This window comes from Pongo abelii, chromosome 11 (assembly GCF_028885655.2).
Source record: "Pongo abelii isolate AG06213 chromosome 11, NHGRI_mPonAbe1-v2.0_pri, whole genome shotgun sequence".
NCBI lineage: Eukaryota > Metazoa > Chordata > Mammalia > Primates > Hominidae > Pongo > Pongo abelii.
Window position 1 is genome coordinate 142,529,934 of NC_071996.2, and position 16,359 is coordinate 142,546,292.

A 16,359-nucleotide genomic window follows, 5' to 3' on the forward strand; every position below is an offset into this window, starting at 1 on the left:
GTAAATGCTACACCTCACCATCCCTCTTCAGGCTCTGCACTGCTGTCCTTCAATTTTATTAACTTTCTCCTTGACATGGGCCAGGCCTCCTCCTAGCCCATCCTTGCCTCCAGTCCCCCAGGGCGTGGCTGCAGCTGGGGCTGACTCTGCAGGTTGTCAGGCACTGCAGTAGCTGCGTCTAGTCACTGTACCCAAGTCCCCATCCCAAGTCCACACCACACCTGTAGTGGGATGAATGGTGGCCCCCACAAAAGATAAGCCCATGTCCCAGAACCTGTGACTGTTTCCTTATTTGGAACAACGACCTTTACAGATGTGATTAAATTAAGGCTCTCCAGGCCAGATGATCCTGGGTGATCTGGGTAGATCCTAAGTAGCCGACAACAGATGTCCTCCTAAGAGACAGAGGAGAAGACAGAGGGAGAGGAAAGGGCTGTGCCCATGTGGAGATGGAGGCAGAGATGGAGGAGAGGTTGGAGCCACCAGAAGGTGGAAGAGACAAGAATATTCTCCAGGAGACCCTTTGGGGAAGCACAGCCCAGACACACCTTGATTTTAGACTTCTGGCCCCCAGAACTGGGAAAGAGTAAGTTCCTGTTGTTGAAGGCACCCAGGTCATGGTCCTTTGTGGCAGCCCCAGTGCCATCAGCCTTCCCCAGTGATTCCTCTCCATCTGTCTCTGCCACCGCCCTCCCTCCCCGAGAAGGCAGCGGGCGGTCATGCTCACTCACACAGGCCTCATTCTTGGCCAATCTGTAAACAGGCACCTGCTTGGGCAGGACCCTGGCAGCAAGTGCTGGAGTCCAAGTGCACTCAGCATCAGCCAGAGCAGCCTTATAGGATCATGGGCCCACTAAGGGCAAGGAGGCCCGTAGCTGGAGATGGGGCAGGGCCCTGTCACCAGTGGCAGCCACAAAATGCAGGAGGGCCTGTGATGAGCCCTACCTAGGTCTGGCGTGCAGCCACACCTCATCCCTGAGACAGTCCCTGGGATGATACAGATGGCTCAGCTTGGACCTTGTTGTGCAGACAGCTTTGGGCTACCAAGCAGGAGGAAGTAGCAAAGACATGGAGGTGGGCTGTACTAGTGAGGGCTGTCCAGAGGGACAGAACCAATAAACTAAATGTAAGGGAGTTTAATAGGAAGAACTGGCTCATACGATTTTAAGGCAAAGCCGCACAATAGGCTGTCTGCAAGCTGGGAAAAGAGAGAAGCGAGTGGTGTGCTCAGTCTAAGTCCAAAAGCCTCAAAGTCATGGAAGCTGACAGTGCAGCCCTCAGTCTGCAGTCAAAGGCCCAAGGGCCCCTGAGAGGCTGCTAGCACAGGCCCCAGAGTCCAAAGGCTGGAGAACCTGGAGTCTGATGTCCAAGGCAGGGGGAGAAGACGAAAGCATCAGGCATGGGAAGAGAATGCAGAGACTTAGCAAGCTGCTTATCCCCCTTCTTTGGCCTGCTTTGTACCAGCTGCACCGGCAGCCAATTGGATGTTGCTCACCCACACTGAGGGTGGGCCTTCCTCTCACAGTCCACCGACTAGAATGTCAGTCCCCTCTGGCAACACCCGCACAGATACGCCCAGGAACCATGCTTCCCTCGCCATATAGGCATCCCTCAATCCAGTCAAGTTGACATTGAATATTAACCATCGTGTTGATGAAAAAAATCCAAATCCTATAAAATATTTGAAGAGATTTATTCTGAGCCAAATGTGAGGACCATGACCCATGACACAGCCACAGGAGGTCCTGAGAAAAGTGTCCAAGGTGGTTGGTTTACAACTTAGTTTTATATGTTTTAGGGAGATGTAAGACATCAACCCATGTGCACAAGGTATGCACTGGTTCAGTCCAGAAAGGCAGGATAACTTGGAGTAAAGTGGAGGCTTACAGATCATAGGTGGAGTCAAAGATTTTCTGATTGGCAATTGGTTAAAAGGCTTAAGATTTTTTTTTTTTATTATACTTTAAGTTCTAGGGTACATGTGCACAATGTGCAGGTTTGTTATATATGTATACATGTGCCATGTTGGTGTGCTGCACCCATTAACTCATCATTTACATTAGGTATATCACTATACCTATATAGCGATACTATACCTATATAGTATAATGCTATCCCTCCCCCCTCCCCCCACTCCATGACAGGCCCCAAAGGGTTAAATTATTATCTAAAGACCTGGAATCAATAGAAAGGAGTGTCTAGGTTAAGATAAGGGGGTGTGGAAACCAAGGTTTTTATTATATAGATGAAGTCTCTTAGGTGGCTACCCTTAGAGGAAACAGAGACTTTCAGAAGGTTTTAGACTCTCAGTGAATCTATTTGGGAGCAGAAAAAAGACCTGAAAATGGTGGAGAATTCTCCATAGAATATAAATTTCCATCACAAGAGACAGCTTTGCAGGGCCATTTCAAAATATGTCAAAAAAATACATTTTGAGATAAAATACTTTGATATTTCTTCAGGGCCTGCTATGTGTCATGTGATGCTATGGTAGAGTCATGCTGAAATTTGATATCTTACTGCTACCAAGAGTCTGCTTTTTTTTTTTTTTTTTTTTTTGAAACAAAGTCTTGTTCTGTCACCCAGGCTGGGGTTCAGTAGCGCAATCTCATCTCACTGCAACCTCCACCTCCTGGGCTCAAGCGATTCTCCTGCCTCAGCCTCCTGAATAGCTGGGACTACAGGCAAGCACCACCACACCCAGCGAATTTTTTGTATTTTCAGTAGAGACAGGGTTTCACCACATTGGCCAGGCGGGTCTCAAACTCCTGACCTCAGGTGATCCACCCACCTCAGCCTCCCAAAGTGCTGGGATTACAGGCATGAGCCACCGCACCTGGCCGAGAGTCTGCTTTGTCAGTCTTAAGATTTCTGTTTTAATGCTAATGCTGGCCAGCTGTGCCTGAACTCCACGAGGAGGAAGGCATAATGAGTCATGTCTGACCCCTTCTTGGCCATCATGGCCTGAATTGATTTTTTAGATTTCTTTAGAATTCCCTTAACTGAGAATGGGGTCCGTTCATTCAGCTGCTGAGCTTAGGATTTTATTTTTGGTTTTTACCATCACACGGGGAACCTGCAAGTCAACGGCTCCCTGGTGTGTGTCTACCTCCAGGCACAGGCCTCAGGTCAGTCCTCCTCCCCTCTTCCTTGCTCTTTTCCTGTCTCTCCCTGTGGAGTCGCCACCACACAGCAAACTCCTCCAAGACCCCAGCCATCAACCCTCCACTGATCTCACATCCTTGGGCTTCCCCAACTCCATTCACCTGGATGGGACCCAGGGTTCACCTTGCTTGGATCAAACTAAACCATGTCTCTCTCTCCTCCTCCACACTTGGATCTTCCTCTTCAGCAGAAGTGTTGGACACTCTGACTTTGGGGGGTTGAGTTTATGTGGCCCCCACCATTCCACCTCTCTTCCTTGGATTGTCCCCACTGCCCAAGAGGGAAGGATACACTCACCTCATCTTCCCCCATTGTCTCCTTGACCTGCTCTTGCTAGACTGCAACCTCTTTCCATTTCTCTTCTCAACCACGTTCCCCTATGGGGCTGGATTGCAGCCCATGTGTTAGAGAAACCTGGCTGGAAATTTAGGTTGCTCTGCCCAGAAGCCGTGAGAGTAACAGGGAGGTGACAGATGTGAAGGATGGAAGACCCTGTAGCAATTTGGACAGAGACTGTATGGCACTGCCCAGAGAGACAGCGTTCCCTACCAAGTGGTATTTATTTATAGGATGGCCATGACTATGTAAAGGTTATGAACCCATGTGGATTGGTAGAAAACAGGAAAACTCTGAAGGGAGGGCTTTCCATTTTTAATGCCTATTATTGTTACAATGCTCTTTGCACAAAAGAAATACAAGGTTTAGCTCATTTGCCACTTGGCTATCATTCTGTGGCTGGGGGCATCATTCTCCCACATAGCAGCACTGAGCAGCTTGGCATTGGTGGGTTGTTTTGTGTTTTTTGTTTTGTAAATACAGACCTCAGGCTTGTCAGAGAATAACCCAGAAAACTGGCACTATTGCCAAAAACCGTAATGGCAGGAAGAGTGTGGAATCCGCAGCTACAACTGGCCCCACGTCTGCAGGGAAGCAGCATGGGACGCCTCCGTTACTGTGAAGTCCTCTGCGTGGAGATGAGCTCGAAGCAGCCGAGGAGCCACCACTTTCAGCATCAAACCTTTGAAGCATTTTCGTAGAAGTCTGTTTTTTGTTAATGGATTAACCACTTCTCCAACCTCTTAAGAGAATCACACTAAACAGTATTCTTTTCTCTACAAACTCAAGGTCATCAACATGTACATAGACCTCTCTTGAACTGAGACGGGCCACAGTGAGGATCCCAGGACTCGACGGGTGGGGGTTTGCAGGAGACCTCAGAGACTATGCCTCTAAATGAGAGCTTTGTAAATTCTTTGTAGATTCTTTTATTTCTGAAACCGTGCAGCCAAGTGCTGATGTTCATTGAAGCTGGGTGATAGGTACACAGAGGTCTCTGGTAATCTCTACTTTTACATAAGTAGAGGATGGAAATTATGTGTGGAAATTTCTACCATAAAATCTTGAAATTTTTTCCCCTGTTTTGTACAGTTTTTCCTGTCTTCTAAGAAAAATCCTGGTGTCGGGCTGGACAGATGTCATTCCCTGCTGTTTCCAGCATGCCCACCTCTAACCTGCTGCTTCTCATCAACTAGGATCCTACAGTCTAGAAGCTCCTAACTCCTGTTAGCACTTCAGGTAAAGCACAGGTCCCCAGGCTCTGCCTGAAGGAATTTTTTTTCCTAGGAATTTACTCCAAAGATATACCCCACTATACAAAAACACCTGTATATAAAGTTATCCAGTCAGGCGCCGTAGCTCATGTCTGCAATCTCAGCACTTTGGGAGGCTGAGGCGGGTGGATCACTTGAGGTCAGGAGTTCGAGACCAGCCTGGCCAACATGGTGAAACGCCATCTCTACTAAAAAAATACAAAAATTAGCCAGGTGTGGTGGCAGGCTCCTATAATCCCAGCTACTTGGGAGGCTGAGGCAGGGAGAATTGCTTGAACCCGGGAGGTAGAGGTTGCAGTGAGTAGAGATCGCACTGCTGCACTCCAGCCTGGGTGACAGAGCAAGACTCTGTCTCAATAAAATAAATAAATAAATAAATAAATAAATAAATAAATAAAGCTATCCAATATAGCAGGGATTTTTTATAATTAAAAAATATTGAATGCCCACACACAGGAAATGTGTGAATTAATGGTGGCACAGAGTGGGGCACTATGCAGCTGTGGAAAGAAAGAGAAAGATTGCTGTGAACTCATGTGGCATGTCAAGACACTGTATTAAGTGATACAAGCAAGGGGCACAGAAGTATATATACAAGGTTAACTTTTGTTTAAGGAAGGAAAGGAAATAAGTACATATACTTATTCTTACAAAAAGAAACCAAAATAAACCAGACATGAAATCGGTTTGGAGGAATGGGTAGGAATGGTATGGGTGGGATAGGAAGGAATTGGTACTTCTCTGAGTATACCGTATCTCTTTTGTATAGTTTTTGATTCTTGGAAACAAGTTAATATTTTACATATTCAAAAAAATTGAGTCAACAAAGAAGGAAGGGAAAAACATAAAGCTATATACACACAGAAACAAATGAATCCAGCTGCATCTCACAGGGCTGACATAACTGCTGTAATTCCCAAAGTCAACTGTGCCCACAGCCCCCATCCCACTAATTCTTGGTGGAAATCATTTGGGGCTAACTTCAGGAACATGCCTTCACTCCCTCTCTTGAAGCCTTGAACTTCTGTACAAGAAGTCCAGCCTCTTCTGCTGGAAGGGAGTTGTGGAGGGGGCGCTGAGGCCCCACATGAGTGATGAAGCCATCTCGGACATCCATCCAGGCTGAGTCCTTGCCTGACTTCACACTATCTGCTACACCCAGATGAGACGCCCCAAACAAGAACCACCCAGCTGAACACAGTCAACCACAAAATTGTGAGGATAATGAAATGTTTTTACACCTCTAAGTGTTGGGTAGTGTGTTATAAGGCAATAGATGACCAGAAGAGTAACCACATAGAAGGGGAAAAAACATATTAAAGTAACATTTGAGGATAACCTCAGTCTAGAGACAAAAAGATCCTTTTGCTGGGTATAAATCTTGAACTTTACTCAGTATGGTTATTTTTGAAACTATTTTGTGTGTGTGCTATGATTGTGTAAATGAGTAATTATAAAAATGTAAGAAAAGGAGAAACAAATGTGGAATAGTGGAAGGCAAGTAAGGACTTTGCAGCATTAGGCTAACCTGAGACTGGTTTGGATGAACTCATAGCCAAGATACCTATATAAATATGAATACCACACACAAAACTTGAAAATGTTTGTGTGTGTGGTATTCATATTTATATAGGTATCCTGGCTCTGTCCATGGAAAGGGCTCTGAAACAGTGACACCCATCAGCAGTGAGCACACTAGTGGCCATACTTGGTCCCTAAATCCCATTCTTCACTAAGAAAAAGCAGAGTTCTTTGGAGAAGTGGTTGAGTCCAGGACCAAAGCAAGTGAGAGAAGCCTAGAATGTCTTGTTTCTGCCACAAAGTAAAAAAAAAAATGCTCAAAATATGATTGAAGCATATGAAAAGGAAGAGGCTCCCACCAGCCAAACCAAAGGCAACGTGAGTATCAAGATGAATAGTAAGACCAATGGGCTAGAATGCATTAAATTTGTTAAAAAGAGAGAAACACCATGTGTCCATATTTATTTTAGAAAGAAACAGAAGAGAAGGAAATGTCTTCTACTGTAAATAGAATATCAGCTAATAAATGTGGAAGGAATGATAAGAGTTAGAAAATAATAATTTTGCAACCAATACAGTAATAAATGATTCATGCAAGAATCAGCAACAGATGCTAAAACCAATGAGTCAAAGTATATTAGGAAACAGCTTGTTTCTTCCGTTTCAAAGTTTCAAAAAAATGTGTGTTGACAGTGGAGGACTCTGCAACATCACCTTAACCAAGTGATCAAAGTAACATCTCTAACCATGGGACAAAGGGACTTTGTGTGCCTCCTGATATGGTACACTGGAGAAGGACACAACATCAGTTGTTTCGTGTCCTTGCCAAAAATGCAACCATAAATAAAATCATAAGGCAACCATGAGACAAATCCAAATTGAGGGGCATTGCACCAAACAAGAGGGCTGTACTCTTCAAAAATGTCATAAAACACAAAAGACACACAATGTTATAGTGGCATTATTCAGAACAGCCAAAAGGCTGAAGCAACTCAAGTGTCCATTGACAGATAAATGGATAAAATCTGGTACACACCTACAATGCTGTATTATTCAGCCTTAAAAAAGAAAGAAAATCTGGCACATGCTACAGCATGGATGAATCCTGAGGACATTATTTGAGTGAAATAAGCCAATCACAAAAGATGATATGATTCCATTTTAATGAGGTACCTAGACAGAAAGTAGAATGGTGGTTGCCAGAGGCTAGGGAGAGGAGGAATGGGGAGTTAGTGTCTGATAGGTACAGAGGTTCAGTTAGGGAAGCTGAAAAAGTTCTGGAGATGAATGGAGGTGATGGTTGCACGGCAATGTGAATAAACATGACTAACACCACTGGAATGTACATGGTTAAGATGGCAAATGTTAAATTATGTGTTTTTTACCACAATTAAAGAAACTTTTTTAACAAGACAAAAGGAAGCTCAAGAATATTAATAGACACGACAAACAAAAGCATCGTGCAATCCTGCATTGGGAGTTGGGGGTGGAGATGCTACTAAGCACATTATTAGGACAATGGGCAAGAGGTGGTTGCAAACTGCATTTTTTGATAATAGTATTATATCAATGTTACATTTTCTGAATTTGATAACTTTATCATACCGTGCTGGAGAATGTATTATTATTTTTATTATGAATTATTTTTAGGAGGTGTGCACTGAACTTTTAGAGCTTAAAGGTGATGATGTCTGTGACTTACTTTTGTATGTTCCAGGCAACCCAGACCCTGGATCTGCTTGGTCTTGCCCAGCTTTTTAGGCACTGGGAGGCTAGGCAGCTGAGCTGGCAGAGGGGCATCCACCAGCCTCAGAGCCACCACATGGCTCTCCACTCCTTCCATCCCTGATGAGCACAGGTGCCTCCATCTGGAACTTCATGTCCTTGAACTCCAGGACTCCTCAGCCACCAGGAAGGACCGGGAGCTCTGAGGCTGGTTTCCGTAGGAGTCGGCCCGAGCTGGAGACATCTGACCAGTGGTGATGGAGCCGCCTCCACTCCCTCCATCCCACCAGGCCAGGCGAGGTAGAGCCAGAGAGGGCATCTGAGTGGGAGGCAGGTCCCCTTCATAGTGTGGCCCCTGGTTCCCCTGTCCCTGGGGGTTAGGAGGGTCTTGGGGGCAGCCAGGAGCAGAGCCCAGGGCTGCAGGAGGAGCAACTTCGGCTGCCCTTTCCTTGGGGCTCTGGCCAAACGCCAACCTCTGCAAGAGACCAGACCCAACTTTGCCCAGAGTGCCTGTGGAGGGTGGGCTGCTCAGACCCGTGCGTCCCCACAGAGGGGCTGGAGTCCCACTTCCATGGGGGCAGGGAGTGCCCAGTGCATCCTTTTCCCTAGAATGCCTCACCTCTGGGAAAGCTGTCACTGGTTTCTAGCCAGCTGGTCTGCCTGGGATCGTGCCCCCTTCACCATATTGGGCAGGCTCAGCATGGGCTCGGCCACGCCGTGGGACAAGGTATGCCTGTGGGCTCCTGGCTGCCCAGGCCCCCGCCTCAGCCCACCTTCACACACAGCTCAGCAAGATCTTCTTCTGGGCACTAGGCTGAATTCCTTTAAAAGGGAGAAAAGGGGAAAAATATAATCTAAAAATACAATATGACAAAGTGCTGGCCTTCAGCTTGTGTGGGCCACTGGTGAAAACTGTGCCAGCTTCCTGGCCAGCTCGGGAGGGCAGGGAGATGCAGGTTCCTGCAGCTCACAGTAAAGCGTTGTGAACCCACGAAGGACTGCTCCAGGCCTGCGCTCCAGCACCAGCCACCGCTGTCTACCCCACACAACAGAGGTTTCATCACATTCTTAGTGCTTTGGAAAGGCCTGCTTGACCTTTCTATGACCTAAAATTAACGCTCCGAAAGCTCGAAAACTCCTTAAAATATTACCTTTCTCCTCCCTCCCGAAAATCTGAAGTTTGTGTCTCTGCCAAGGACTGGGGGTTAGATCTGGAGCAAACCAAGGGCCAGCTTTCCTGGAGAGGCCCTGGGGGCCAGCATGGCCTCGGTGCTGGCCTTCTTGTCCCTCTCGGTGAAAAAGGTTGATGGGAAAGCGCGACCCTTGGCCCCACTCAGTGTGCTTCATGCTCCCTCCTGGTAACACCAAAAAGATGAAAACTTTTAATCCCACCCTGGACCCAAAAGTGTTGCTCTTGGCTCCAGAACAACAAAGTAAGAGTAATTAATAGAAGGCCAGAGACTTAGGAAAACAGCAACTGATTTCATGAGGCTACGAGGACCCTTTATGAGAGCCTGTGGCACCCCATCCTGCTCGCTCCCCGGCAGAATGGCTGCGGCTCCTGAGAACAGACGGCAAAGGGATGCACCTTTATGCCAGAGACGCACAGCATTCCCTAAACGCCCAGTCATTCAGCAGCAAAGCCTCCCGTGAAGGCAGGACAGGAAAGAACCACAGCTATGTGAGTTAGCGGTGGAGGTGATATGAACCACGCTCCCTCAGCGTGTTGCAGGGGACCGGCAGGTGCCTGGGTCACCTTCCTGTCTTAATTGTACCACGTCTAGACCCAGCTACTGGGAGGTGAGGTAGACCCAGCAGTCTTGGGAGCTCTCTCCCTGCAAAAAAGACCAGTCCCTGTATGCATCTGCAGATTTCCCGGCAAAGGCAGCAAAACATAACCCCAACCCCTGCTGGGGACCTACCCTGAATATTTCCTACCCTTAGGAAATAATAATCTTCCTTCCTTTCCTCCTTCCCTCCCTTCCTTCCTTCCTTCCTTCTCTCCTTCCTTCCCTCCCTCCCTCCATCCTTCCTTCCTTTCTTCCTTTTTTCCTGCCTTCCTTCTTTCTCTTTCTTTCTTTCCTTCCTCCCTTTTTTCCTTCCTTCCCTCCTTCCTTCCTCCCTCCCTCCCTCCCTTTCTCTCTCTCTCTTTCTCTCTTCTCTCCTTCCTTCCCTCCCTCCCTCCCTCTCTCTTTCTTTCTTTGTCCTTCCTTCCTTCCTTCTTTCCTTCCTTCTTTCTTTCTTTCTTTCAGCAGAATCTCACCTTGTCACCTAGGCTGGAGTACAGTGGCGTGATCCCAGCTCACTACAGCCTGAACCTCCCAGGCTCAAGTGATCCTCCTGCCTCAGCCTCCTGAGCAGCTGGGACTATAGGCATGTGCCACCATGCCTGGCTATTTTTTTGTAGAGTTGGGGGTCTTGTTATGCTGCCCAGGCTGGACTTGAACCCCTGGGTTCAAGTGATCCTCCTGCCTTGGCCTCCTAAAGCACTGGGAGTATAGGTATGAACCACCACGCCTGGCTGTACACCTTTTAAATGTTGTTTCTGCTCACATTTGGTGGGGAAGAAGCCTCTATCTGAGGTTTGTAGCTGTTTTCTGAGAAGCACATGGGGTGTGGAGGGAGGGGCCTGGGGAGAAAGAACGTCACCGTTTGACAGCCATGCACAGGAAAGGTGGGTGAACCTGGGCAAATCTCTGGAACCATCTAAGCTTCCCAATTAAAACATCAGCCCCACAAGACTGGTGTCTGCTTGGTGTTGCACACATATGAACTCATCAAGTAGGCAGGGAAGATATTCGCATTCCAAGAAGAAAATACAGCTTGGAGAGTGTAAATCTCGTTCAAGGTCACAGGCTGAACACTGGCCGAGCCAGGAATAAAAATCAAGTCCTCCAACTCCAAGCCCTGGGAGCTTTCTGCTGCAGCACCTGGGCTTCCAGAAATCTTAAGCATCTCAAATACAGCCACGAAATGGAGAATCAATTTTAAAGTCCCTCTGAGTGGCAGTAAAAATATCTACCGGAGAGGCGGCCTCACCCCAAGATCCCAAGGGTTGCGTTAAATCTAATATTAAGATTATGAGTGTGACAGACTTGTTTGTCGGATCGGTCCTGTTCTAAGGAACACAGATGTACTCAGGTTGCTGGGGTTAACGAGGTTAGGACTGGAGAGACGCAGGAAGCTGGGAGAAACATTGTGAGCTCAGAGCAGGCCTTTCGGAGGGCGGGAATGTTACCCAGGACATGCTTGTTTGTCACTGCTCAGCCACGAAGTCCGTCACTGACTCTCAGGTACTCCACTTCCAGGCCCCGGCCAGGCCAGCCGGCCCCTTTCCCTTCTCTCTAGTCTCAGCACTCGGCTTTCCTCCTGCCCCTCCTGGCTTCTGCCTCGTGTCCCCACGCTGGACTCACCAGACCCGATCCCTCTGTCCTGAGCTGTGGAGCAGAGTTCCTGCCAGGCCAGGCCAGAGACCACTGGGCAGTCTGCCAAGAGTGGCCTGGGGTCAGTTTCCTGCCCTGGTCCATCCAGTTGGCTGTGGCCAGCATGACTCAGTTACAGAGGCAGCCTCCTCAGAAGGCAGAATGGGGCTGTGGTAGGAACAGAGACAAAAGCAATGGATGCCAATTTCCCCAATAGTCTCTCTCTTTTTTTTTTTTTTTTTTTTGAGACAGGGCCTCACTCTGCCACCCAGGCTGGAGTACAGTGGTGCAATCAAGACTCACTGCAGCCTGGATCTCCCAGGCTTAAGCAATTCTCCTGCCTCAGTCTCCTAAGTAGCTGGGACCACAGACACAAAAAATAAAATTTTTTTTTATTTTTTATAGAGTTGGGGTCTCATCATGTTGCCCAGGCTGGTCTCGAACTCCTGAGTTCAAGCAATCCTCCTGCCTCGGCCTTCCAAAGTGTTGGGATCAGAGGTGTGAGCTACTGAGCCCGGCCACCCCTGATAATTTTTGTTGCCTCCCCATCTTGTCCCAAATGACCCTCAGCATCAGCAGAAGGAACAGGTGTCAGTCTGTTCAGGCTGCTGTAACGAAATGCCATGAACCAGGCGGCTCCTAAACAGTAAGATTTGTCTCTCACAGCTGTGGAGGCTGGGAAGTCCAAGAGCCAGGCAGATGCAGTGTCTGGTGAGGGCTACTTCCTGGTTCACAGATGGTGCCTTCTTGCTGTGTCCTCACACGGTGGAAGGGGCAAGGGAGCTCTCTGGGGCCTCTTTTTTAAGGGCACTGATCCCATTTATGAGGACTCTGGCCCCATGACCTTATCACTTCCTAAAGGCCCCTCCTCCTAATACCATCACCCTGGAGGTGAGGATTTCAACCTATCAATTTTGGAGGGACACAAATGTTCGGCCCATAGCAAATAGAAATTGCAGACAACCTCCCGAGGTGCTGAGTCCACATTGGTGAAAAAGCTCACTTGTGCATAAAATGTTTGTTTCTTACATGCACGCAAGCTTACGGCCATGGCCTGGCCTGTTTGTCGAGGCATGGCATTTCTGCGCAGCACAGGGCGGGCTGTCGCTGTTTGCCCTGATTTGCATTCACTTCCCCGTAGTGAGAAGATCCAGTCCTCACCACTGAGCTCAGGAGGGCTTCTCGGTCAGGGAAGTGTGGGCCAAGTCATGTGGGACACTTCTCATCAGAAGCACTGAGAGCCAGCCTGTGGTTCTGGAAGTCTTCCTGCCCTCTTTGCATGAGCCTGGCAATGTCCCAGGTGGAGCCACTCCTGTCCAGGACGTTAAGGAGCAGAGCCACGGCCCATGGGTGGTGGAGTGAGAAGTCGCCCTGTAGTTGTAAGCCCTGAGAATTGGATCGTTCCCTCTGCATGACTTAGCCCAGCCAGTCCTTAGAGGCTGTGAAGATTTTTGCCATAAATCTAACTTGTTTCTTATTGATACACCCTCTTCCTTTTATCTGTATTTGCTGCATGTTCCTGTTTTTCATCCTTAAAAAAAAAAAAACTGGCAGGGCGAGGTGGCTCACGCCTATAATCCCAGCACTTTGGGAAGCTGAGGTGGGCGGATCACCTGAGGTCAGGAGTTCGAGAACAGCCTGGCCAACATGGTGAAACCCCATCTCTACTAAAAATACAAAAATTAGCCGGGCGTGGTGGCACATGCCTGTAATCCCAGCTACTCAGGAGGCTGAGGTAAGAGAATCACTTGAGCCCTGGAGGTGGATGTTGCAGTGAGCCAAGATTGTGCCACTGGACTCCAACCTGGATGACAGGGCGAGACTCTCTCAGAAAAACAAAACAAAACAAAAACAAAGTCTCTGCCTTATTTTATGTGTCTGTTTGTGAGCAGCATCTAGCTGAATTCGGGGGATGAAGGTTTAATCCTGTAGTCTCTGGTTTTTGTACATGAGTTTAATCCTTTTACAGTTATGGTTAATACTAAAGTAATTAAAATTGTTTCTATTATTGTATGTGATATTTCATTTGCCATGATTTTTGTTTGCTTTCTTTTATCTTTTCTGCCTTTTCTAAGCATGATAACATTTTTGGATTTTTCTTTTCCCCCCAAGATTGTTTGGCAGCTGTAGATTTTTGTTTCTATTCTTGGCAGTGACTATCCTTCATTTTTAGTCTATATTCGGAACTCTGGGTTTTTTCTAATGAAATCTAAAGTATCTACGTCCTTTTTCTGAACAAGGAACGTTATTTCCTGTATCTTGCCCTATCTTTGTTATTGTTATTGTTTATAAGTGCACAAAGGTGAAGTGTTTTTACAGCAAGCAGGTACTTTATGGACACATTTGCCCAGCGGCATGCAGAGATGGGGTTTATGTTTGGTCGACTTGCTCCCAGTGGATTCCGGCCTGAGGGTTGTGTCATTCCTGGGCTTGGGACCCTTCTTGGCATTGTCTGTTCAATCTCATTCTCCCACCTGATGCTCCTCTTTCCCGGACCTCCTCCAAGACGGGCCAGAGTTGCCCGGCCCACTCTGCCGGTCTCTTGCCTGCTCTTTTGTGGCGATTTTCTTTTTAAATCTCAGTTGCTGTGTGATGCTTTCTTGGAGAATTCCTTATGTCCGTCTTCCAATTCACCCAAGATCTGTTTGCCTGCATTTGTTGAGGATTTTATTGCATTTACTGGTTTCCTTTTTATTTCAATGAGCATCTTTTTGATTTTCAGGTTTACTAATTAGATATTTTCCATTTCCATCTGTTCTGATCTTTTTCATTTCTGCCAAGTTTTGTGTATAGCCAATTACTCTTTTTAGGCTATTTCTTGTCTTTCCTCTTTAAGATGCTAAAAAACTACTTTAAGGTCATTTTCCTATTGCTCTGGTTCTCTCCCGTGTCCCTCTCCACCCTCCTCCTTCTCTCCCTGTCCACACCCCTCACACACACTCAACCCTGTTTGCCCAGAGGGTTTGCATCGGTCTTTGCCCAGCCTCCAGGGATGCCCTCTGTGAACCAGGTTTCATGTCCCACAGAGCATCAGCTAAATCACAAATAGAGTAATGGCATTGGTGGTGCCTTACCTGGGTCCTGGACAGGAGGCTGCTTCCTCCCACCTTCTGGTCCTTGAATCTGTGGAAGCTGAAACCCGAGAAGCACTCAGCTGGAATTTTCTTTCTGTTCCCTCTCCGGGGTGGGGGTATCTCTGTGCAGTCAGCTGGCCTCTGCTCCCAACCCTGGGGGCTGCACCAGGTGCCAGTGCTTCCCCCACATTGGTTCCGGACCGGAAGCCCCATCTCAGACCCCACCCACGGGTTTTGTTCTGTCTGTTTTTGGTGTCTGTGATGCTTGGCTTGTTTTGTTGAAATATGTTTTCTTTAATGCTGCTGCGTATTCGGAGCAGAGAAGAGGCCTCAGAGCATGAACTTGTAGGGCCGTGCTGTCCAGAAATCCGGAAGTTTCATTTCTTTGTTTACATAAATCAACTTAAACCCAACTTGGAGCCCCACCCTGTGGGGCTGGCAGAAAATGCAACTCTCTCCCCTCCTAGAGTCCCTCCAGGATCCAGAAGCTTCCATGGTGCCCAGAAGAGCTGCAGGGCTGGGAGCTGTCACCACCGCCTCAGCGCCACTCGCACGCAAGTCCCGCTGCCTTCAGGCTGATGGCTGTTCCTTCACCCTGCCCGGTGCCTGGGGATCCTTGTCAGGGATGAGAGCCTCAGGGCACAACATGGGTAGCTGTGTGCGCTCCACCCTCCCAGGCTGTGCCTTGGAGCTGTGCTCAGACCTCTGGCCCTTGGGGACACCAGCCTCCTCCTCTTCCCAGCCTCAGTGAATCTTGCCCTCTCCCTCCCACTCGCCTCCTGGGTTTGGGTTTTTATGAAATAGGTTTAGGTTTTTACAAAAGACAGAAAGAGCCTTTGGCTTTGAGCTGCTTTGGCGTTCTGCCTGGAAAAAAAATCCCCGAGGCAAAAAAATTACAAAGAGCCGGGTGATCTGCTTGAAATTGGATGAGGGGGAGAAATAGGAAAGCAAAACAAAGATTAATATCTCCACCCACCCCCTCAAAGTGTATTCCATCACACATCCCATTAAGAGCTGGCGAATGAATGGGCTGCCATTCTGAGAAGGGCCAATTCTTGGGGGAAACAGCTGGCAGTCACCACGTCCAGAAGCCGGCGATGTGGGGGCATCTGAGGCAGGGGCCACAGCCCAGCCAGCCGAGTGGAACTAGAAGGATCACAGCCCAGCCCCAGCTCGGAATGGCCCCTCGGCAACCACCCTCAGTTACCAACAAAATGCGGACGGACTGTTTCAAACCTGTATTTTCTTAAGCACATTGGGAGAGTATGTTTCTATGGTTTAGAATGCTTACTATCAAAAGAGCATTTTGAACATAATTTTGTCCCTTAAAGAGGTAAGCTTCAATTACTTGAGAACTTCATGGAAGCCTCGCATTTTGCAGCAATGTCGGGTCCGTGCGTGCCATCATCTGTCCTGGTTGTGTCTCTGTGTTCTCCATGTGAGTGGGCGAGGGGGGCGGACCTGGGTTGTTGAGGCTCAGGTTCCTCGCGAACTCTGCAGGGACTCCTGGGCACGCCACTCCCCTTTTGCCCCCCATGGCATTTATCTGTAAAGTAAGAGTTCTGCTGGGTTAAATGGCACCACCTCCAAAAGATGTGTCCAACAGGAACATCAGAGTGTGCCCCTAGTTGGCCCAAGGGCCTTTGTGCATGTAATTAAGATGAGAATCTCGAGATAAGATCATTCTGGTTTAGGGTGAGCCCTAAATCCAATGCCAGGAGTCCTTAGAAGAGAAGAGAAGGGGAGAAGACACACAGTCACGGGGAAGGAGGCCACGTGGAAACAGAGGCAGAGGTTAGAGTGATGCATCCAGCAGCCAGGCTTCCCAGCACCTGCCAGGAG

General features: G+C 48.0%; 1 long non-coding RNA gene across 1 annotated transcript; it reads right to left on the reverse strand.

Annotated features, from left to right (window-relative positions):
• Positions 1-5,312: 5,312 nt before the first annotated feature.
• On the reverse strand, positions 5,313-15,292 carry LOC134759626 (uncharacterized). Its single transcript, XR_010136137.1, has 3 exons — positions 14,518-15,292; positions 8,641-8,843; positions 5,313-8,496 (listed from the first exon to the last, which is right to left on the reverse strand). It is a non-coding gene; the product is annotated as an uncharacterized LOC134759626 (long non-coding RNA).
• Between the last annotated feature and the right edge of the window lie 1,067 nt (positions 15,293-16,359).